The 7,072-nt window shown below is 50.9% G+C and overlaps 1 protein-coding gene and 1 pseudogene across 1 annotated transcript in view; one reads left to right on the top strand and one right to left on the bottom strand.

Moving 5' to 3' along the window:
* The window catches only part of CHST15 (carbohydrate sulfotransferase 15), a 90,137-nt gene extending 86,249 nt beyond the window's left edge, over positions 1–3,888 (bottom strand). The window contains exon 1 of the mRNA XM_008048352.2: positions 3,851–3,888. The gene's annotated coding sequence lies outside the window, so the exon portion shown is untranslated. The remainder of the gene's footprint in view (positions 1–3,850) is intronic.
* Positions 2,248–7,072, top strand: part of LOC103249736 — a 21,821-nt pseudogene continuing 16,996 nt past the window's right edge.

A 7,072-nucleotide genomic window follows, 5' to 3' on the forward strand; every position in this document is an offset into this window, starting at 1 on the left:
CAGATGTCTTCCTTTTGTGAAGTGTCTGTTCATATCTTTTGCCCATTTTATAATGGGGTTGTTTGTTTTTTTCTTTTCAGCACATTTGAATTCCTTGTAGATTCACGATGGAATACTACGCAGCCATAAAAAAGAACAAAATCATGAATTTCGCTGCCACCTGGATGGAACTAGAGTCTATAATACTGAGTGACCTCTCACAGAAACAAAGATCCGAGTGTCACATGTTCTCACTCATGTAATGGACCTTGAACATTCAATGTAATACTATAAGAAAATGACTGACAGTAGTGGGAAACTATGGGGGGGAGGGAGATGGGATTAACGGTAGCAAACATCTGTCTGGGGACGGGGAGACACCTCTTATCAACAGGGTGCCTGAATGAAACGTATTTGTATACCTAACCCTTAACTGTACCCCACAACATCATAATAAAAAATATTAATTAAAAAAAAAAAACTTCCTAAAGCAACAGGAGCTCTGAAACCAAGTGTCAGGTTACATGACACAGGCGTCAACCAGCTGCAGCCAAACCCACACCTGGATGTCCAAGAAACCAAGGACAGAAAAGCCAGGCCCACCGATGACTCCACAGGACCTTGGCTAAAATTCCTCCACCCCTCCCCCTGCACTCCATCCCACCCCCCACACTTAGGCAACTTACCCAACAGAATGATCAGAGGTGTGTGGAGAGAAACACAACCCCTCAGCCCACATCCCCTGGGGCAACCCTGCTTTCTTGTAATCCAGGCGATCGCTTCTGTGCACAAAGCAAACAGGGCTTGGTGTATACATTTTGAAGACTCTTTTTATATAAACAGGTTCACAAATCAGAGAAAATGAATCCTCTGTAGGCCAATAGTCTGATTTGGGGTTTGGAAATTATAGTCCCTAAAAATACATGCCAGGACATACTTTATATTTTTAATGCAAATATTTACATTCCAAACAAAGGAGCATGGAACTTAAAGCCAAACTATTTATACTAGCTATGAGAAACGCTCCCGGCCCCCACATTTCTCGCCTGAGTTGATGACTCCTGCTTATATTCCTGAAACAACAACCAAATTTCCATAACATTTTCCCCCAAGACTCTCAAGACACAAAAAGCTGTGGTTACTACCTTTCAATAGTCCAAAAACCTAACGCCAGGAAAACCAAGGTTATTACATGAGGTTCTCAACTCCTTTGGAAATTTAATGAAAAGTGTTAACTCCCCTGTGCCACGCTACTGAACTTGGAGTTCTTTTTTGTCTTCTGGACTCACACTCAGAAACCCGCATCAAACCTCCAGGAGAAATGAGCCTTTGAAGAATAATTTGTAATCGATGCATTAATTCAACAAACGACAGTCACTCGCAACTCGGTGTCGGTCCAGATATGTGAATGTGCCGTGAGCCCAGACACCCTCCTGGAAAGGGGTCCGCCAGGCAGGACAAGCAGACAGGGAAATGTAACATGGAACAACACGGGACAGGTTCAAGGTCGAGACATTCAACCGAGTGGAACTGCAGAAGCTCGGAGGAAGAAGGTTGGGTTGGGAGATACATAGGGAAGATGACAAGAGTAACTGACAAAGGCTTCCTGGAGGCAGTGACAGTGGCGGGGGGGAGCATGATGACGGGGCAAGACAGACAGATGCCGGAGGCTTCCCCCTCTCTAGTGGCTAGGGGATTCGAGCACAGCCAAGTCCAGGCCTGGCAGGCCAGGGCCTCATTGTGAAGACAGAATCCAGCCTGGTAGGAACACGAGTCATATCAGAGGACCAAGGGAGAGGAGGAAGGAAAGGCTCTCCCGGCCCAGGCTAGGAGTAGCCTCTCCCTTGGCCCCTTCTGAGTTGTGTTCAAGTGAGATGCAGCCTTGGGGTCTACAGCTAATCACTGTCTCAACTTGGCTGATCGCTCCCACGCTCTGCAAGAGGTGAGAAACAGACGTTCTTCTTGAATATGAAGCCAGGTCATATCCGTTAGCAGATGATAACACCTAGTGGACACGCTGGCCACCCCTGACATCTGCGTACCTAAGAGATGTCATTTGCCAGTCCCCAACCATGGGCCAGTCACTGAGTCTGGCAATTCATACTCCCTGTCATGGGGCTACTCTTCTTGACCATTCTGGATGTTTCCTTCCACATGGAGGGAGCTCCCCTTGTGTAACCCTCCTGGTGTCTACACCTGGCGGTATCTACGCCATCCTGGGAATGTGTAAGAAAGGTCGGGACGTGAGACCCTGCCCTGTCTTTCCGCATGGGGAGGCACTTCCCCTTACTGGCTGCTGGCCCGGGAGAGATTGCCATCCTCCGTCTCTGTGGGTGAGTCTACCTAATTGCCCAGCTCTCCATTCACCTGCCCGCTGGCTCAGCCACATTCTCCAACAACAGCTTCCGTCAAGAACAATCACACTTCGACACCCCCCCCACCTGTATTCCTCCTCCTCTGCCTCTCCATGGATTTAGAACTCTTGCCCTACCAAAAAAAACAAAACAAAACAAGAGGCTCAACGTCGGGAGCTCCCCCAAACCCTGAATTACACTATTTCTAATACTCAAGCTACCCAACAAGGTAGAGATTATTAACCCGATTTTACAGATGAGGAAACCGAGGTGCAAGATTAAGCCATTCATTCAGGGTCACAGCTAGGGAATGAGGAAACCCGGCAGGGACCCGAACCTGAGTCAAAGGCTCAACTCACAACCTGCACTACCCAGCCACGTGCCTACGGGATCCAACACCTGCAACCACATCATGGGCCCCAAACATTTGCCTGAGCGGAGACGTGAAGGTGACAGTGAACTTAACTTCCATCAGCATGGGTGAGGTAACAGGGGTTACGAAAGGGGACACCCATCAATGAAGGATGAGCTAATAATACATCTTACACCTCTTCTGACCTCTCAGACTGGAAATGCAGGTGGTTCTGACTTCCCAGCAGAGATGCCTGGGCCCAGTCCTCAGGACAGCTAACTGTAAGGACGCTGAAAAGCAGGACAGAAGCTCTCCTGAGACCCAGGCCCATGCTGGGAAGGATGGAGATGCCACCTGTCCTGGCATGGCCTCACCCCAGCGTCCGCACCACTATCTTTTTGACCACAGGGAACAAAATGGTCCAGCATGAACATATTTCATTTCATGAGAAAATGCTAAGCCACCAAGTTTCAGCATACTGTAGGAAAAACATCACTGTGCCTGGCCTGTATCTAATTATTTGCCCACGTTGGGGTATTTTCCAGGCACCTGGGTGCCTGTCCTGTCTGCTTCAATATTTTCACCACAAACACGATTCTGGAAAGTGTCCAAGTTTCCATTATAATGATAGTCTCTGCTTTTGAGGATCTGCCAGCCTTTCTTCAGAGACCTAAAAGGCCTGCATCAGGATGAGTTCTAGAAATGTAACACAGACATCAGAGAGAGCCTGCCCCAGTCAGGCGGCTCCCACAACACCCTGCCCACGCACACATACACCCAGGACTCTTTTTAGCTTAGAGGGGGCTCAAAGTATGGCATTCAAAAGTGAGCTGCACCAGCACAGTTCCACCTGGTATCACCTGTCCTCCTCTCTCTGCCTCATTGTATCAAATAGGAAGACAGCCTAACTGACCCACAGCCTGCCCAAAAACTCAACTGGAGGGTCTTGGAGGGCAGCTGTGTACCCTGTACCCTCCTGGCACAGATGAGGAAACAGGCCAGAGGAGTGACGTACCAAGCATGAGGAAACCCTGCTGGAATTCCAGGCACTCCTGGCCTTATGCACTTTGAGGTAGAAGATACTGGAATAGAATATGGAGACATCCCTGGCTACAAGCTCTAGAGCTGACACATACCACAAAGCCCATGTTTATTGAACACTTACTGTATGCCACGAACTGTTCCAAGCACCTGACAGATATCAACTCTTTCATAGGACACCAGCTCTCAGGCCAGGGAGTGAAGCGGTCCCAGAACATTCTAATCTCGAAGTCCGTAACCCCGGCTCCCGCCGCACCTTCCCGAGGCCCCGCGAAGGCTCCTGACAGCAGCATTATGTAACTGTGATTTGCACAAGTTCTGCTCGCCCACTGATCCGAGTGCTGCTCCGTGCCGAGTGCCGACTCCCTGCCCCCGTGCACCTGGCCCAGGGCTGCACCTGGAGGACTCGTGGATGCTGCAGCTAGCTGCTGCCCGTGGCCTCAGGAAATCAGGGAAGATGAGCTTCCCACTCGACACCTCCCCCCACCTTAACCACTTGCTGATTCACGCCTGCTTGCTCCTTCTGGAGACACAACTGGTATTCCCCCACCCCCTTATTTCCCCGCCTCCCTCCACTGTCACTCCTTGATGCTTCTTCCTGCACGTCCGGATGGCTGAGTGCTAAGTGTGTGTCACCTCCAACAGCCTCCCGGCCTTCCAAGGGACACAAAGGGATACACCTGGGTGACCCGCCTAGCGCAGGGCCAGCTAGAACCTGGAGGGACACAGCGCATGACAGCGTGTGGCCAACTGTCTTGCTCCCCAAATCCCATGTTTAAAAATTTAAGAATTCTATATTGGCCCAAATAAACACGAACCTGTCTTCTTCTTCCTGGATATGGCTGAGTGGGTAACTAGACTGCACACACTAATTGGATAACTGCTCCCTTTTAACGCCTCATCTGATGCTGCGGAGTCACAGGTCTACACCCACATCATCTGTCCCGGTGCTTTATTTGAGAGGAGATGCCATCTCAGTAAAGACATCAGACCCTAATACTAGAGGCCAAATGAAGAAAGCCTTTGTGCAAGTGGAAACACCCGATCTCCCACCACTCAGCCAGCTAGGTGCGAATACCATCTCTTTATTCACAGCATGGGAACAAAGTCACCCTTTGAAGTGACTTCCCATCACACCTGAGCATCCCACTCCACAGTCCAGCGGAGCGCTAGGCGACATTATTCTCACCAGTGACCGAGTCACTGCTGGATCCCACACTGCTCAAGAGTCATCCACTGCCTGACTGCTCAGATCAATGACACACCCAAGTCAGCGACTACTTTCAAAAATAGATCCTGCTTTGAGAACTGTACAGCACTCCTCTCGCATACAAACAGACTCCAAACGGCATCTCTGTGACCCGGGACCTGCTGAGGCCCCGGAGAGGGGGGAACATAGACATGCAGACTGAAAAAGTGAGAGTGGCAAACTACAGAAACTGTCCCATCATCTGGAGTCTCTAGCAGGTCCCAGCCCTGCACAGCGGACACACAAGAGAGGGCCAAGTGCTGGAGATCAGAGACCCACTGACTTTCCACTAGCGCCTGTGTGGCAGTGGTCAAGTCGTCCCCCAGCTGGGAACCTCAAAGTCCACCCCTGGAAAAGGAAGCTCCTCGCCCCTCCCCCACAACCCACCCCTCCCCAGCGTCCCGTTCCGCCTCCTAGTTCTTTCTAGCACTTAAGGCAGCTTCCAGATCAAGTGTCTGTCCCATACGGGTGATTCTGTTGCCTCCCCTGAATGAGGGCTGGGACCCTGTCTGCCCTATCCCCACCAAATTACCCCAGAGGCTCAACTGTGGGGTCTATTTGGTAGATGGAATTATACGCCAAGTTTTATGCAAAGTCTGACTTTCCACAGGCTGGGAATTCATTAAGCAGCTGCTGACACTCAGGCATGTGAAGTGGCCTCTGCAGCCCTGACACCTGGCTGCAGACACAACGGGCACCCATCCACTCTTAGTTCCTCAGCTAAGGGGTGTGACTGCCATGTCCAATTGTGTGTCACGGCTCTCTGATGGTGCAACGCTCTTGCCAATATACATACACACTGGGCCAGACGTCAAGCTTCAGACCTCTTGGAAAAGCACTCATCCCTAACCTCTACCATGCTTCTAGAATTTCAGCCCACACTTAAAACACCCAGGTTTGAGAATTTTCTCGAAAATTCACAAGACTTGTCAACTCTGTTTCCCCTCAACTGGCAGGAGCTGACTCGAGATTGCCCCCTGTGGGTGTGCATGTGCCCACCTGTTCAGGACAGCCCCAGGGTATCCCTCTTCTCCCCAACCCCCCTCCACTAGCAGGGCACCTTCCAGAAACACAACCAGCACCAATCCACAGCTTTCCCTAGTTCAGATCCAAAGAGCCCAACGCTCCTGGGACCCAGCTAATTCACTTGGAGTTTCTCTTCTGCTCTTTCTCAATACCCCAAGTAAGCAGAGTCCATGTTCTACTATCCCAGCCTTTCCTGCAAACATTGCTTCTTCCTGATGCAGGGATTAATCTCTCTTCCAGGCATGTGAGAAACCAAAGACCTCTTCTGACATCTCACCTTTCCCGACCCGGGGCAGCAGGAATAAGGGATGAGAAAGGTGTGGAAAGAAACAGCAGCCATCACAGCAGTTGACAGGGACAATGCTGGGTCCCTGACCAGGACAGTGGCTCAGACATGGGAAGCTCTAATCATCCAGGTAAAGCAAGGCATGTGTGATCCACCGGGGGCAGACCTGGCCCCACCCCCCATGCCATCTCCTGGGTGAAGGAACTCTGCACGCTTCACCCACACACCCGCTCACCGCCACCAGGCAATGCCCAAGAGGAAAGGGTGTGAAAACACAGCTGGACTTTCCATAGGGGGCCCCTGAGCCCTCTCTCCTGGGGAGCCAGACCCTGGAGGGATGCCTAGCCCTGCAGTTCGCCTCCAGCTCACCTATAAGCCCACCAGGAGATCATGCCCAGCCCTTCAGCCCACTGGTTCACTGTGCCCACCCAAGAGGTGTTGAGGGGAAAAAAAAAAATCTTCCTGTCAGTTTTTCAGGCATTGTGGGGAGAAAAACTTGTTTGGTAAAAGCTACCTAATCAGAAGGCCTTTTTTCCCTGTGCTATTTTGAACGAAATCATACATGATGTGTGACAATCAAGAGACCCTGTTTCAATATACAGTTTGTAACATTCGTAAGTGCCATATTCTGGAAGGGAGGGTTCCTGTTTTCCTAACGGCGAGATGGGGTGGGAGCCAGAAAAGCTCCGGCTAGAGAATGGTACCAGAGGGTCCAGGAGAAACTTGGGGCAAATCTCTAGGCCTCAGGGTCCTCCTGGGCCCCTGGGGTGGGGGTGGGGGCGGGG

The sequence above is a fragment of the Carlito syrichta genome, unplaced genomic scaffold (assembly GCF_000164805.1).
Source record: "Carlito syrichta isolate Samal-C Ts95f unplaced genomic scaffold, Tarsius_syrichta-2.0.1 Scaffold123370, whole genome shotgun sequence".
NCBI lineage: Eukaryota > Metazoa > Chordata > Mammalia > Primates > Tarsiidae > Carlito > Carlito syrichta.